General features: G+C 39.0%; 1 protein-coding gene across 1 annotated transcript in view; it reads right to left on the reverse strand.

Moving 5' to 3' along the window:
• LOC115212114 overlaps positions 1-18,512 on the reverse strand; it is a 556,559-nt gene that overhangs the window by 492,809 nt on the left and 45,238 nt on the right. The window lies entirely within an intron of this gene.

An 18,512-nucleotide genomic window follows, 5' to 3' on the forward strand; every position in this document is an offset into this window, starting at 1 on the left:
CTTGGATAACACTGGTGGCGTGGAGAGGGGAGGCTGGTATGCATGGGCGACTGCTGGTCTTCCATAAACAACCGTGCCCGGACTTGTGTCTAGGAGGGTAACTTTCTAGGTGCAATCCCATGGTCATTTATGACCGAAGGGGGTCTTTACCTTTATATATATATATATATATATATATAGTTGTGTGTATATATATATATGGATAGATAGATATACATATATATATATATATGTATGTATGTATATATACACACATATATATGTGTGTGTGTATATATACATTACTGCAAAGTGAAAATATTTGCTGATGACACTAAGTTCCAGCAAATCGTCAATGAAGAAGCAGACCGAACTCAACTCCAGTCTGATCTATATGCTGTGAGTCAATGGGCAGACAGAAACAAAATGCAACTGAATGAGGGAAAATTTGAGCTGATGCATTTTGGAAGAAATTCCTCACTAAAACAGCCATACTCTCTTCCTTCAAGGGAACCACTCACAGCCTCTAACAATATCAGAGACCTGGGTGTAATTGTTGATGACGTTCTCAGTTGGAGTGCACACATCAACATGAAGGTCGATATAGCTCGTAGGATGAGTTCCTGGATCTTAAGAACTTTCCGGTCCAGAGAACAAGGTATCATCATACCACTTTTCTCCTCCTTTGTACGGCCACACCTCGAATACTGCTGCCCACTGTGGTCTCCCCATACAAGACAAAACATCTTGAGGATTGAATCACCCCAGAGGGCACTCACTAAACGTATTGAAGGCATGGCTGCTCTCGATTATTGGGATCGCCTTAAAGCCTTGAAACTCTACTCTCGCCAGCGTCACCGTGAGCGGTACATCATTTGTATGATGTGGAGAATATACCGCCAACTTTGCCCAAACGACCTGAACATTAGATTCAAGGTTCATCCAAGACTGGGACCATGGGCTATACGTCCCCTGCCCAATTCAAGATCACAGCATACATGTACACTGCAACATAATTTCTTTTCCTCAACAGGCCCTGCCCTATTTTACATTGTCCCAAAAGAGATCAAAGAGGAAATGGATCCCATCAACTTTAAACGGAGTCTGGATAGATTTCTTCAAAGAATACCAGATAAGCCATCCATAATTGGATACAACTCACCCAACAAAAACTCACTACTTGAATGGACCATAAACAAAACTTGACTTAAACAGGATTTGAATAATCCTATCAGGTGGTGCTATTAAGTTAGACATGGCCTGGACCAATCTTTGGTCGAAACATATCTAAGTTTATTTAAGATTATATATACATATATATATACACATATATATATGTATATATATATTTTTTTCTCTTTAGTTTCAGCTCAGAGCTGCGGCCATGCTAATGCACCACTGTTTTGCTACACTGTTATTACTAAGAACCTCCTCTAATATGTGGCACTTGGTGAAGAATGGAGTTTGATATAGCTACCCTCATTTGCACCTCTTGCCGTAAGGTAGGTTCATCTGGGACTCTCGCTAGGAAGAGGTCCTGTTTTGATTTAAAAACCCCTACATCTACTTTGTGCAAGTTCCTCAGACTCTTTAGGAGAATATTAAAAAGCTGTGGGCCCTTGAAACCCAGGCTGTTGCAGTAACTGGTCCTGAAGTGTGATGGCATTGCTGGGATCTTTGGCGCTATGCAGTGTCGTCCCGTTCTGGCATTGGTTTAGCTTTCAGTGCCAAAATTTGGCACAATTCCTTCCAGGATCTTCCAGATATATATTACTGCATACCTCTCCCATCTTCTCTCCAGAGTGTAGAGTCTTAGCTGTTTCAACCTTTCCCAGTAGCTGAGCTGTTGCAAAGAGATGAACTTCTTTGTGAATCTTCTCTGGATTGCTTCAAGGTCTGCTGTTAATTTCACACTGGTGAGTGACCATAGCTGTGAGCAGTAATCCACATATATATATATATATGAAGTATATATATACATGTATATATATACAAATATATATATGTATTGAATTTTATATATTATATATACATAAATATCTATCTATCTATCTATCTATCTATCTATTTATATATATGTATGGCACAATACATATATATATATCTTGAAGTGTATATATAAATATATATATATTGTTGTTGGCATGCTTTTTGTCTTGGGAGACAATGGAGTTGCGCATAAAATAATCTAGTCCAGCTTTTACATTTCATGTCTTAATACATCTCCTGCTGTGGCTGTGTAGTCCTATCCTGGACAAACACTCCCTCTGGCAGGTGCCGCAAATGTAGCGAAGACTTTGCCTGGCTGGTTGTAATGTCATAGTTTCTTGTTGACGTCTTTTCTTGTCTTTCCATTTCTCCTCTCTCCCTCTGTCACTCCTTTGTGTTCCCTCTTTTACGGTACGCCACAAATCTCCACAGTTGCTGGCAACTGCTTCCCAGTTGCTAATATTGATGTCGCAGGCCTTCATGTCCCTTTTGCAAACATCCTTGTATCATAAAAACGGTCTTCCCACAGACCTAGTGCACTTAGCAAGCTCTCTGCAGAGTATGTCCTTGGGGATTCTGCCATCTTCCATATGGCTAACATGTCCAAGCCATCTCGTGCGTCTTTATGTGAGGAGTGTAAACATGCTTGGTATTCCTGCTTGCTTGAGGACATCTTTGTTGGGGATATGATTCTGCCATTTGATGCCAAGGATTTTCCGGAGGCAGCGCAGGTGGAAGATATTTAGGCAACGCTCTTGGTGTGTGTATGGCGTCAAAGTCTCACTTCTATACAGTAGAATGCTAAGTACACATGCCTGGTAAATCTTTATTTTTGTGGTCTTGGTCAGCTTATTGTTGTCCCATGCCCGTTTGGAGAGTTGGGCCATCAAGCAGCTGCCTTGCCAATGCGTATATTGAGCTCGGCATCAAGGGATAGGTTGTAGGTGATGGTAGAGTCAAGATAGGCAAACTTCTCCACCTCCTGTAGTCTGTGGTCTCCAATATGTATGTTTGGGATGTCCGATGTAGCCTGACCCATGATGTTGGTCTTCTTGAGGCTGATAACTAATCCCAAGTCACTACATGCTTCTTCAAAACAGTTGATGAGCCTTTGCAAGGCTTCTTCTGTGTGTGATACCAGAGCAGCAGCAGCAGCAAATAGCATCGCCTTGATCAGGACACTTCTGATTTTGGTCTTGGCATGCAGACGCGAGAGATTGAACGGTTTCTCATCACTTCTACTGTGCAGAAACACTCCATCATCTGATGTCTCAAAGGCATGTGACAGCAGCAGCGAGAAGAAGATGCCAAATAATGTAGAAGCAAGGACACAACCTTGCTTTATCCCGTTTTTTATTTGGAAGGTGACTGATGTTGAAACATTCTGCTGTATGGTGCCTTGCATATCATCATGGAAAGATTTGATGATCTTCAGCAGCTTTAGTGGACATCCAACTTTTTGGAGCATGATGAAGAGGCCTTTTCTACTAACCAAGCCAAAGGCCTTTGTCAGATCAATAAAGGCCATATATAATGGCATTTTCTGCTGTCTGGACTTCTCCTGAAGTTGGCGTATGGAGAATATAATGTCAATAGTTGATCTGCTTCTTCTAAAACCACACTGTGATTCTGGATAAATTTGAGAAGTAAGCAGTTGTAGCCTGAACAGGATAACGTGAGCAAAGGTCTTTCCAACAGTGCTTAGAAGAGATATTCCACAGTAATTGTTACAATCACCACGGTCACCTTTGTTTTTGTAAAGCATAATGATGTTAGCATCCATCCCGCATATCCTGAGTGACTGTACCCTCTTCCCAGCACTGACACAGAAGCTCATGAAGGTGCCGAAGCAGGACGGTGTTTTTGCCAGCTTTGACTATCTATGAGTGGATGCCATCTTTTCCCAGAGCCTTGTTACTGGCTAGGGAGTCAATAGCCTTGGTGAGCTCTGCAATAGATGACAGACTGTCAAGTTCACACATGACTGGCAGAATCTTGACACCCTCGATTGCAGCCTCAGCTACTCTGGTCTCCCGTGAGTAGAGATCCTGGTAGTACTCCACCCATCTATCCATTTTCTTGCTTTGGTCCTTGATGAGATCTCCAGTAGTTGATTTCAGAGGGTCTGACTTGGTTGCAAATGGACCAAGGGCCTTCTTCTGACCAGCATACATCCCACGGGTGTCACTACTGTCAGCAGCTGACTGGATACTCTGACACATTTCTTGCCAATACCTATTTGCACAGCATCTGGCAGTCAGTTGGGTTTTATTTCTTGCCTTTCTGTGTTCTTTGAGTGTCTTTGTAGAAGAATCACTCTTGTATTGCATCAGAGCTGTGCACTTTGCTTCGATAACTGGTTCCATCTGAACCAATCTGAGTTTTGCCTTTCTCGCATGCTGAAAGTATCTATTGATGTGGTATACAAAGCTTCCCTGATATAATTCCACCTACTTTCAGCATAGGAAGTTGGGTAGCTACTGAGGGCAACCTTGATAGAAACAGCAAAACATTTTCACAGTGTAGGGTCTGAGGTTCTGGCAGTTTTAATGCATGGTCGTCCCATTTTCTTGGAGTGATGGACATTTTTAGGCAGAATCCTCACCCTGCTTTTTATTAGTGAATGATTTGTGTCACAATCTGCGCTGTGGTAACTACGGGTCAGTTGAACAGAATTTAGAAAGGATCTTCATGTTATGATGAGATCCAACTGATGCCAGTGGTGAAATCTTGGATGTCTCCAAGATGCCTTGTGGGATGTCTTGTTGGCAAAGAATGTGTTGGTGATGCACAGGTTATGGTATGTGCAAAATTCAAGTAGTCTCTACCACTGTCGTTCATGTTGCCAATACCAAAGTGTCCAACACAAACGGGCCACAAATCGTGATGACTTCTTGTCCTTTCTCCGTCGCTATAGACGACATTGCGTGTTCTGCCACATAAAGTTGCCCATGTGAAAAGCATGGCTCTCCTAAATGTATGACCGCCACTGATAGTGTTCAGCCTTGGGATTTGTTGATGAACATAGCAATCTGCAGATGTTAAACGGTATGTCTGACCTCGTGGGATAAAGGTGCATCCTTGAAATGAAAACATTTCTCCACTCCCGTTCCCCGTAACAATGGTGGTCTCAATAAAGTGGGGCGTCAGGGACTTGACTATGAAGCAGGTCTCTTTGCACTGTTTAGGCAGATAAAGTGTGTACTCTTTATCCATTTTAGTTTTATTGAATGATTGTGTAAAATTTTCTTAACAATAGGATATATTGTAAGTCTACACTCACACACACACACACACACAAATATACACTTGCTGTTGTTGTTGTGATGCATGTACTCTTTATCTCATTTGAGTTGTTGTTTTGAGTGGCAGGAGATAAGTTTCAGCGAACTTGAATAGCATGTTTGGAACTCATTTTTAATTTTGAAATGCCACATATCAAAAAATGCTTTAAATCACATAGGAAGAAAAATGGCTACAGCACGAAGTCATCAATTTGCTTTGATTTGTTTTGATTGCTGAGAAAGAAAAAGTACGTACAGAGAATTTCATAAACAAAAATAATTAAGTTGTGGCTGAAAATAACAGTCAAATAAAGAATTTAAATATTAAAACAAACAGAAATTAAGAAACAAAATGTGCTAGTTGCTAATTACATCATCATTAGGTTTTTGTTTTCTAACTGAATAAACCAGTCTCACATGTATTATATATAGGTGAGAGAGATGGTATGTGAAAGCACATGGTTGGATGTATAAAAGACAAAAAAGAGGAAAAAACTACAGAAGGCTTGTGTAATATGGTTAAAGAATATATTAAAATCATTATGTTAGAAAAATGTTATAAAACTTTGCGTATAGGCGCAGGAGTGGCTGTGTGGTAAGTAGCTTGTTTACCAACCACATGGTTCCGGGTTCAGTCCCACTGCGTGGCACCCTGGGCAAGTGTCTTCTACTATAGCCTCGGGCCGACCAAAGCCTTGTGAGTGGATTTGGTAGACGGGAACTGAAAGAAGCCCGTCGTATATATGTATATATATATATATGCGTGTGTGTGTTTGTTTGTCTGTGTTTGTACCCCTAGCATTGCTTGACAACCGATGCTGGTGTGTTTATGTCCCCGTTACTTAGCGGTTTGGCAAAAGAGACCGATAGAATAAGTACTGGGCTTACAAAAGAATAAGTCCCGGGGTCGATTTGCTCGATTAAAGGTGGTGCTCCAGCATAGCCACAGTCAAATGACTGAAACAAGTAAAAGAGTAAAAGAGTATAGTAATATAATTTTTGGAGAAATAACCGGTTTCATATTTTCTTTTCAAATTTCTAAATGAAACCATTAAAAAATCACCAAAGACGTACATACATGTACCAAACCCAGGGGACATAAAACTACAACCAATTGTAGCTGGCCCAGCCTGTGAATCACTCAGACTAAATCTATTTATAGTCATCCTCCTTAAACACATCAATAGCCATACCAGAGGTGACTTGGATATGTTAAAATCACCTTCCAAAAAAAGTCAAGGAAGAAACAATCATGGTTTCATTTGATATAGTTAATTTATATACCAGTATACCTCATAATTATGGCCTAGAGGCAATTCAGTTCTGGCTCGATCAATTTCCGGAAGAAATACCAAAAAGGATCAGTAAAGAATTCATAACTAAATCGATTGAATTCATCCTACAAAATAACCACGTCATGATTGACAATGCATTTTACCATTAAAAATTCAGAATTGTTATGGGTACTAGGGCAGCACCAGTCATTGCGAACCTAACAATGGGCTACCTGGAGGTAATAATATGCCAAGAATCTTTATCTACCTTTGGAAACCCCTTTTCCCAATACATAAAAGAAAATTGGAAAAGTTTCCTAGATGACTGTTTCATAATATAGAATGAAAACAAAGAAAAACTCCTAAAATTCAAAAGCCTATTGAACGGCGTCAACCCAAACATACAGTTCACAATGGAGTACAACCAAAAGGAGCTTCCATTCTTAGATATACTAATTAAAAAAATAAACCTAAAAACAGAAATGGACATATTTTACAAAACCACAGACGCCAGACAATATCTACTTTTTGATTCATGCCACCCAAGACACACCAAAACAAACATCCCATTCAACCTTGCAAGAAGGATATGCACAATAGTGTCAGAACAAAATACCAGAAACTTTAAATGGCAAGAACTCAAAAACACCCTAATTGACAGACACTACCCAGTTCAACTCATAGAGGATGGAATCAGACGTGCAACACAAATCGACATAGAAACGTTAAGAAAAGTTCAACACAGCAACACACCTTCACCGAAAATACTGCCGTACATTTCCACATACAACCCCAGAAACAAAGAAGCCTTCACCATCATCACCCAAAATTTACCAACGCTACATAAGGACCCCAAATTAAAGAAAATTTTACATATACATAAAATCATTAAAAGCTACAAACAACTGAAATCACTAAAAAAGATCCTCACAAAGGCAAAATTATTTTCTAAAATAACGGATGCAAAAGTGAAGAAATGTGGTAGACCAAATTGCACAACATGCCCCAAACCTTCTAAAAGGATCAGAATTCCTCTTCAAGGAGGGACAAAAATTCAAAATCAAATCTAATTTTACTTGTGCTTCAGAAAACCTGATTTATGCCATAAGATTCTTGGGCTGCCACCAAAACTACATAGGGTCCACGGGATTATCACTCAGATGCAGATGCACTCTGCATTGACAGCAGATTGCATTCCCAGAATACAGAATGATACCCTTTAGTGAACATATTGAGTAATGTGCAAAGCAACTACTACCACAATTTATAATCTTTCCATTCTATCAATGTACCATTGGAACTCCAACACAAGTTAGATTAAATAAGGATACCTTCTTCATTGAAAATATAAGCCAAAACTTAACCATTTCTAACATTTTTAAATAAGGAAACTCACCTCATTGAAAAAAATATAAAGCAAAACCTAACCACTTGTAACATTCTATTCCTTCTGAACCAAATCATGTTAAATTAGTCATTCCCAATATGTTTGATTATCTTCTGTGTAAACTGTGGTATGGAGGTATGATATCTACTATGTATATTTCCTATTTAGTATTGGGGAGGTTTCCTTTATAAGGATGTACTCCCATATTTGTTTGAGTGTTGGGTCTTTTGGGTGCTTGGATAAGATGTGGATGTCAAGTTGACCCAAGTTGCCTCCGTGGTGGTCTTTGGCATGTTGGTAGAGTATGGAGGACTGTTTTTTGTCATCATATTGTCTCAGATGTTCATTTAGTTGTTCCGCAATGCTCCTAGATGTCTCCCCTATGTACATCATGTTCATGTCTTTACAAGCACCTTCTGCGCATCTTATGTTGTAAACTACATTTCAAGGTCTACAGTTAATGCCAGGGTTAATCCTACTTACCATGCAGTTATCATTGGTGCATATGGTATTCTCAAAGGGTACATCCTACATAGTTGTGATCTGACGGAGTTTCCTGACTTTTCAAACCCTGGCATTAACTGTAGACCTCGAAATGTAGTTTACAGCAGAAGATGCATAGAAGGTGCTTGTAAAGACATGAACATGATGTACATAGGGGAGATATCTATATTAAGTATGCAATATGTATAAATATTAAACTATTTCTAATATAATTTCTTTTCCTCCCTCTATTGTGGTAAAAGTTTGATATATACTCAAAAGTATTCATAAATTTCTATCTTTTGTTACAATATTATTCTTAATAATCTTTTGAATAACTTTATCTGTATACAATATAGCAACATTGTTTTATAGTATTCAACTATAGTACTACATGATAAGACTTCCCCTTTTCATTATCAATGGTCTGCTAGTGGGTGACCCCTTAATTATCAGCTAACATCTTCTTTCAAGTTTTTTATATCTTTACTGGAAAAATATATGAGTCCAATTAATTAAAATAAAAATACTTGAAATACATCATATACTTAATTTAAGCTAAATTACTATAATTTAATCTATATTCATTAATTAATTAAATTATATATTTATTTACTAATTAAATAAACATCTAATTTGATATGATTCTAACTATGTACTAAACCCTACACAAACATGTGTACACTTATAATATATCTTATATCAACAATGCTGCAGACACAACCCTGCAATAGTATTTTGTATATATTTCAAAAATATACTCACAAATAATTTAAACTTATTAAATTAATTTATGTCTAGAAGTAATATTTCGCTCATTGATAGAATAAACAAAGTACTTATTATTATTATTAAATTCAATAGTATATAAAGAAAAAAAGAAAAAACTTTTCACTACCTATACTGTAATATTTTACATTACAAACTATTTCACAAAACAACCACGAATAATACTTTTAGATTTTAGTTCTCATATAATAATTATTATAATAAGAATAATTAAATAAATGAAAGTATTTTAAATTATAATTAAATAAATAAAATTAGAAATACATATTTTTTTAATCAATAATCATATGAATTTCACCATTATTTCTTAAATAAAATGTATACTTATTTTTTCAAAGATATTTTTTGAACTAAAAAATTTTAAATTAAAACATATAACTTAGTGTTTATATGTCCAGATCTAATATTTCGAATATTAAGGGAATAACGAAAGTACTTATTATTATTATTATTCAATTCAATAGTACAAAAGAAATTAAAACATTTCCTTACCTATACTATAATATTTTACGTTACAAACTATTTCACAAAGCAACCACACTTAATGCTTCGATTAAATTTAAATTTAATTGTAATTTAAATTGAAGATATGGCCACAAATATATGTAGTCTATTTACTATTTATATACTGTTTGTTTATTTATTATTATGTACTTTATTGTGTTCTTGGTAAATGTTTTATCATATATTTTAGTTTTTCTATATGGTATGATTTACGTCTATCATTGTTTGAATTACATAATAGTGGCTTTTCTCTAATTTATATATATATATATATTACGGTGATATACTTGCATAGTGAGTGACTTGATCTGAGTTCATGTGATGGAATGAAAACAATTGCAGTGTGGAAGGTGTTTATAAACCATTTAAGAAACACACAAAAACCGTTAGATTCACTTCAACATTTAAATTTAATTTGTCAAAATATTTCGTCGCTTTGAGACTGCAACCTGTTCACTGACAAAACTTTGTGTTTATAAACACCTTCCACACTGCAATTGTTTTTATATATATATATAAATTTCCCAGGCGAAGAATGTACCCCACAACATAGACTGGTAGTTAGTGACTTTAGGATCAAGACTAAGAGGACGACCACAAGATGACCAACATGGAGAAGAAGGATCTGGAAGCTTAAAAATCCAACAAATGGACAGAGATTTAGAGACATATTACTTGAAGCCTTTGACGAAATAGAAGGGGATATAGCTTCACATGGGGCAGAAGACAACTGGAGGTCTCTAAGGGACAACCTGCTGAGAGCCACTGACCAAATCTGTGGTTGGTGCAAAGTCCTCTCAAGACCCAAAATAACGTGTTGGTGGAAAATATAGTTGACAGGGCTATTAGACAAAAGAAACAGGCTTGGAAGGACTGGAAGAACGGTGGTAGCAGGGAAGTGTATCAGACTGCCAGAAGGGAAGCTAGAAGGCAGGTGTATTTAGCCAGAGGGGAAGCAGATAAGAAAAAATTTAACAATGTTCTGCACCATGAGGAAGAAAGACTTGAGGTATTTCGTGTTGCAAGACAGAATGTGAGAGAAAATCGTGATGTGGTAGGACAGAAATGTGTTCGCATGGATGATGGTTCACTTGCGCTAAATGAGGATGCAAAGAGAGAGGTTTGGAGACGCCACTATGAAAGGTTGCTGAATAAAGAAAATGAATGGGATAAAGAGAGTCTGCCGAATGTCGACCCAACAGAGGGGCAAGCTATCCGAGTTGACAGTTCCTTGGTAGTTAAGGCAATTAGAAGCATGAAGAGAGGGAAAGCCCCAGACCCATCATAATTTAATGCAGAGATGCTCAAAATATCTGGCAGTGTCGGCTATAGCCCAGTAACCCATATAGTTAGCCAGGTGATACACGAAGGAGTCATACCCAATGACTGGTGTAGCAGCATAATAGTCAACTGCTAAAAAGTTAAAGATGACGCCCTATATACAAATAACAACAGGGGTATCAAGCTATTGGATCAGGTAATGAAGGTTACGGAGAGAGTCATAGCCCAACTAATTAGAGAGAGAGTTAGTTTAGATGAGGTGCAGTTTGGGTTTGTGCTAGGGAAAAGTACTACTGATGCTATATTCCTGGTAAGACAGCTGCAGGAGAAATACCTAGCCAAAGACAAGCCCCTGTACCTGGCTTTTGTTGACATGGAGAAAGCCTTCGATAGGGTCCTCCCATCACTTATCTGGTGGTCAATGAGGAAACTAGGGATAGATGAATTGTTAGTGAGAGCTGTGCGAGCCATGTACAGGGATGCTACTAGTAAGGTGAGGGTTGGCAACGAGTACAGTGAAGAATTCTGGGTAGAGGTTGGGGTCCACAAAGGTTCAGTCCTCAGCCCCCTCCTATTTATTATAGTCCTCCAGGCAATAATGGAGGAATTCAAGACAGGATGCCCCTGGGAGCTCCTCTATGCTGATGACCTTGTTCTAATTGCTGAGTCACTATCAGAACTGGAGAAGTTTCAGGTGTGGAAGCAAGGATTAGAATCAAAGGGCCTTAGAGTCAACCTAGCTAAACCGAAGTCCTAATAAGTAGGAAAGTAGACAAATCACAAACGCCTTCAGGCAGATGGCCCTGCTCGATCTGTAGAAAAGGCGTAGGTAGAAACTCTATAAGATGCACCAAGTATAAGCTATGGACACATAAGAGGTGCAGCAATGTCAAAGGAAGGCTAACTAGGAAGATAGTTTTTGTATGTGGCAGATGCTCAAGAGCAAAAACACTGAAAATGTGCAGAGACCAACTTCCACCACATTCCAGGGAGAAAAACTAGAAATAGTTGATAGCTTCCGTTACCTAGGTGACCAAGTCAGTAGCGGGGGTGGGTGTGCTGAAAGTGTAACTGTTAGAGTAAGAATAGCCTGGGCAAAGTTCAGAGAGCTCTTACCCCTGCTGGTGACAAAGGGCTTCTCGCTCAGAGTAAAAGGCAGACTATACGATGCATGTGTACGAACAGCCATGCTACATGGTAGTGAAACATGGGCTGTGACTGCTGAGGATATGTGTAAGCTCGCAAGAAATGAAGCCAGTATGCTCCGATGGATGTGTAATGTCAGTGTTCATACTCGACAGAGTGTAAGTACCTTGAGAGAAAAGTTGGACCTAAGAAGCATCAGCTGTGGTTTGCAAGAGAGACGTATGCGCTGGTATGGTTATGTGACGAGAATGGCTGAAGATAGTTGTGTGAAAATGTGCCACATCCTAGCGGTTGAGGGAACCTGTGGAAGAGGTAGACCCAGGAAAACCTGGGACGAGGTAGTGAAGCACGACCACCAAACTTTATGTTTCACCGACGAAGTGACTAGAGACCGAGACCTATGGAAGTATGCTGTGCATGAGAAGACCTGGCAGGACAAGCGAGACCATAACCCATGGCCTCTATCTGGGATGTAGCCAGTCCACTTATGCATACCTTTCCTTCTTGGGACACAAAACTCTATTTGTGAAGACCTGTTGAGGCAAGTGGAAATCAGAATCAAAATCGAAATCGATCAACATCAATGGAAATTGTAGCTATGATACCAGTGCCAGGGGCACGTAAGCGAACAATCCAAATGTGGCCGTTGCCAGTACTTCCCCGGCGGGTCTCTGTGCCGGTGGCACATAAAAAGCACCATCTGATTGTGGCCGTTGCCAGCCTGGCCTGGCCCCTGTGCTGGTGGCACGTAAAAAGCACCATTGGATCGTGGCCATTGCCAATTTCTTCCCTGGCCCCTGTGCCGGTGGCACGTAAAAAGCACCATCCGACTGTGGCCATTTGCCAGCTCCACCTGGCACCTGTGCTGGTGGCACGTAAAAAGCACCCACTACACTCACGGAGTGGTTGGCGTTAGGAAGGGCATCCAACCGTAGAAACATTGCCAGATCAGACTGGGCCTGGTGCAGCCTTCTGGCTTCCCAGACCCCAGTTGAACTCTCCAACCCATGCTAGCATGGAAAGCGAATGCTAAATGATGATGATGATGATGATGATGATGATATATACGTCTTATGTGAATATGTACTCCTTTATTATTTTATTTGTATCTTCCCTTACACATGCACCCTTGTATGTGTGTGTATGTGTGTATCTATGTATGACTGTATATCCTTGTGATAAGTGTATACGTTTTTCTATAATTTGTAAATCAATAATTTTCTCCTTCATATATTTGTATTTGTGCTTATTCTTTTTTTATTGTCTCCCCTACCCGGGCTAGTTTTTGAGTAAGAGAACACTTCTGAGTACACTGGCCTGTCCTGTCTGAGATCATTGTTTCTCTTTGTTAAGTTTTTTTTGTTTTGTTTTTTTCTCTGCTTGTATGTACCATTTTACTTAAATATTGTATCATTTTTAAACATAGTCTTGTCTCTCAGGTTTAAGCCTCTTGTAATCATCATCATCATCATCATCGTTTAACATCCGTTCTCCATGCTAGCATGGGTTGGACGGTTCGACCGGGGTTCTGGGAAGCCAGAAGGCTGCACCAGGCTCCAGTCTAATCTGGCAATGTTTCTACAGCTGGATGCCCTTCCTAACGCCAACCACTCCATGAGTGTAGTGGGTGCTTTTTACGTGCCACCTGCACAGGTGCCAGGCGAGGCTGGCAACGGCCACGGTCGGATTGGTGTATTTTATGTGCCACCGGCACGGAAGCCAGTCGAGGCGGTGCTGGCATTGGCCACGAGTCGGATAGTGCTTTTTACGTACCACCAGACCAGGGATCCTGGTTGGTTCAATTCGATTTCGATTTCGCTTGCCCCAACATGTCTTCACAAGCAAAGGGGGTTGGCATGGGTGCCTGTCGTACGGTCGGATTGGAGTATTTTACGTGCCACCGGCACGGAAGCCAGTCGAAGCGGCGCTGGCGTCGGCCACGAGTCGGATAGTGCTTTTTACGTACCACCAGACCAGGGATCCTGGCTGGTTCAATTCGGTTTCGATTTCGCTTGCCCCAACATGTCTTCGCAAGCAGGGGGGGGTTGGCATGGGTGTCTGTCGTCGGATGAGGTTCTATATCGACTTCGCTTGCCTCAACAGGTCTTTGTGTCCAAGGGAGGAAAGGCATTCATAAGTGGGCTGGGCTCACTTGTCCTGCCTGGTCTTCTCACGTACAGAATATTTCCAAATGTCTCGGTCGCTGGTCATTTCCTCAGTGAGGCCTAAAGTTCGAAGGTCGTGCTTCACCACCTCGTCCCAGGTTTTCCTGGGTCTACCTCTTCCACGGGTTCCCTCAGCTGCTAGGGATTGGCATTTTCTCACACACCTATCTTCATCCATTCTCGCCACATGACCATACCAGCGCAATCGTCTCTCTTGCACACCACAACTGATGATTCTTAGGTACAACATTTCTCTCAAGGTGCTAACGCTCTGTCGAGTATGTACACTGACATTACACATCCTTCGGAGCATACTGGCTTCATTCCTCATATATTTTCGTTTTCCATTATTAATATGTATACATATAATTCTCTATGGATTTTTTCTGCTAGTGAACCTGTTGCGTTATATTCTACTAGACACATGTGGGTTTGTTTATATTATACTTTGTCTCAGCCTGTTATTATTTCTTTAAACATATCCATTAGATTTTTATTTGTATGTTCTAGTTTACTGCACATATAGACTTGCATACACATTGATATGTCTTTCTTTTTCTTCCCTCCTACTATTATTATTTTTCCCTTTTACAACTTGTTTGTAAATATCCGATTTTTTCCTATTACCCCATCTGTATTCTCTCTCATTGTACCTTATTTTATTTTATTTTACTTTATTTTTAAAAAAATTTTTCTTTTATTAAACTTTTTTGATGTTGTTCCAAAAATTCCTCACACTGATAAGAATGACACTGCATAAATTTAATTATAAATACTATGATTATAATTTTTTCTTACATATATTTTTGTCTTTCAAAATGTGCATATGTATTGAATCCAATTTTGTATTAAATCTAATTTTGATTCAACATCATTTTTCTCCATTGTTTATACTTGTTTTTGATATATTTATACCTATAATGAAATTTTTCAACTATATATATTTGTATAAATATATATTTGATTACCTAAGTCTGAGGAGCTAGGTTCATATGACAAGCCTACAAAACTTTAGGTTGCTTGGAGTCAAACCAAACTGTTATTAAATACTAACATACGTATTCCTAGTCAAATGCATTGAGTGCCTCTTTCTTTCGTTTCTCCAATCATTCAGTTCACTCTATAAGTTGGTTGGTGTTAGCAAGGGCATCTAGTCATAAAACCCCTGCCAAAACAGGTAGTGAAACCAGATGCAATCTTCTGCCAAGCCAGCCCGTCAAATATCCAACCCAGATGTGAAATGATGATGATGATGATTTGTGATTGGAGCAAAGCTTTTGCCAGATCAAAGGTGATATGGTGGTGGAACAATCAGGTCGACAGGGCTATAAAAGAGAAGAAATGGGTTTGGAAAGTGTGGAAAAGGGATGGTAGCAAAGAATCATATTAGGTAGCTGAAAGGGAAGCAAGGTACCAGATTTATCTTGCTAAGGTAGAAGCAGACAGGAAGAGGTTTGCCAATATCTTACAGTATGAAGACCAGAGACTTGAGATTTTGCATATTGCTACACAGGTGTAGGAGTGGCTGTGTGGTAAGTAGCTTGCTTACCAACCACATGGTTCCGGGTTTATTGCCACCGTGTGGCACCTTGGGCAAGTATCTTCTACTTTAGCATCAGGCTGACCAAAGTGTTGTGAGTGGATTTGGTAGATGGAAACTAAAAGAAACCTGTCGTATATATGTATATACATATGTGTGTGTAAATATTTGTGTGTCTGTGTTTGTCCACCCACCCCCAACATCGCTTGACAACCAATTGTGGCGTGTTTACATCCCTGTAACTTTGCAGTTCAGCAAAAGAGACCGAGTAAGTACTAGGCTTACAAAGAATACGTCCTGGGGTCGATTTGCTCGACTAAAGGCACTGCTCCATCATGGCTGCAGTCAAATGACTGAAACAAGTAAAATAGTAAAAGAGTGTGTCAGAGAGAATTGAGATGTTGTGGGAGATAAAATGTGTACAGGTAGATAATGGCATGCTAGTATTTAGTGATTTGGAAAAGAAAAATGTGTGAAAGAGCTACTGTGAAGGGCTATTAAATGTAGCAGATGAATAGAAAATGGGAGTCTCCCCATCATGTGAACCCAACAGAGGGGCCGACCATTCATATAGACAGCAGTATGATAAATAATGTAATTAAAGATATAGAGACTGGAAAAATCCTTGGTTCATCAGGAGTCACTGTTAAGATGCTTAAAATATCTATAAAGAAGGATACAGTCTGGACACTGTTTAGTTAATTAGGTTATTCAGGAAGGTATAATCCCCAATGACTGGTATACCAGGATCATAATCAGCTACTAAAACAGTAAATGAAATGCATTTAACATAATTAATTATAGAGGCCTCGAATTACTTGACAAAGTGATAACAGTTATGGAGAGTATAATAACCCAATTAATTAGAAACAAATTAAGCTAGATGAAATGCAGTTTGGCACAGTAATGGGAAGAAGTCAGGCAAGTACAATGGTAATATTAAGCTAAGAATAAGCTGTAGTACTTGGCATTAGTTGACCTGGAGAAAGCATTCAACAGAGCACCCTGCTCTGTAATATGCTGGTCTTTCAGGAAGCTAGAGATAGATAGATGGCTTGTGAAAAGTAGTACAGGTATTATACAGAGTTGCTATAAATAATATTAGGGTTAGTCATGAGAACAGTGATAGATTTAGATAAATTTTAGGGTTAGGTGTACATCAAGGCTCAGTCCTCAGCCACCTCCTATTCAGAATTGTCCTCCAGGTCATAAACAGAGGAGTTTAAGCCTGGAAACCAATGAGAACTACTATATGTAAATTACCTTGCTCTCACAGCAGAATCTGTAACAAAACTAGAAAAAAGTTTCAGGTGTGGAAGCAAAGCCTGGAATCAAAGAGCCTTGAAGTTAACTTAGCAAAGACAAAAGTCTTAGTAAGCAAGAAAACAAACAGGACCCTACTCACTTCAGGTAAACGGTTTTTCTCAGAAAGTAAGAATGGTGTAGGCAGAAATTCATTTCAGTGTATTCAGGGCAAGTAATGGATGCACAACAGGTGCAGTGGAACAGTAGGGAGGTTAACAGAGAAAGTAGTGTCTGTATGTGAAAAATGCATAAGAGTCATAAAATCTACAAGTATACAGGAAATGGATTTTCACAAATGCCCAAAAAGGTGCTCTAAAGGTACTAGGCAATTTCTGCTAGCTAGGTGACCTAATTTTCAGTGGAGGAGGAAATGAAATTGCTAGAATAAGATGGAGAAAGTTCAGAGATCTTTTACTTCAAGTGGCAACCAAAAGTCTCTCTTTCTGAGAGAAAGGAAAGTTGTGTGATGCCTGTGCAGAAACAGGAATGCTACGTGATAGTCAGAAATCGTCCCTGAATGTAGAGGGCATGCAAAGACTAGAAAGGTATGAAGTTACTATGTTCAGTATGATGCGTAATGTTTGTCTGCGAGGGGCTCTTTCCGCTCACCATCTCCAACATCTCAACCTTATCAACCTACAGAAGTCAATGCAGCCTGGTACAGCTCATGGCCATGCCAGCTCCAGTCAAACCATCTCACTCATACCGACATGGAAAATTGATGCTAAACGATGACAATGATGATGGTGATGATGATAATATATACTTGTGTCTATGTGCGTGTGTGCATATTCAAGAATAACATTTCTGATGACAATCAGAAATCCAACCAGTATACATACTAAAAAAGTTAATGCATTGAAAGAATGTTCATTTTAAGATACGAAGATGATGATGATGACTTCTCAACTTTTTAGAATAATTAATAATTTTGTTAATTTCATCAAACCAAGAATAATTTATGAATCACTTGCTAGCAACTAGGTCACTCTTCTGAAATCAAACATTTAATCTCAGCGATAAAACTGATTTCAAGTTTTGGCACAAGGCCATCAATTTCAAAGGAGTAAAGTCACTTAAATCGACCCTAGTGTTCAATTGGTACTTATTTTATCGATACCAAAAGAATTAAAAGCAAAACTGATTCCAGCAGCATTTGAACTCAGAACATAAAATCAAAAGAAATGCTGCTAAGAATTTTTCCCAGCACAGTAACAATCCTGCCAGCTCAGCCAGAATATTGCTATTTCAATAACACTGGAATAATATAACGAGGAAAATTATAAACATTAAAATATTATTGGCAGCAATATATAAACAAGTTTGTTTTTGAATTGCTGAAATGTATTGTAGTACAAGTAGAAAGATATATTTTTTTCAACCTGT

Source organism: Octopus sinensis, linkage group LG5, assembly GCF_006345805.1.
Source record: "Octopus sinensis linkage group LG5, ASM634580v1, whole genome shotgun sequence".
NCBI classification, from domain to species: domain Eukaryota; kingdom Metazoa; phylum Mollusca; class Cephalopoda; order Octopoda; family Octopodidae; genus Octopus; species Octopus sinensis.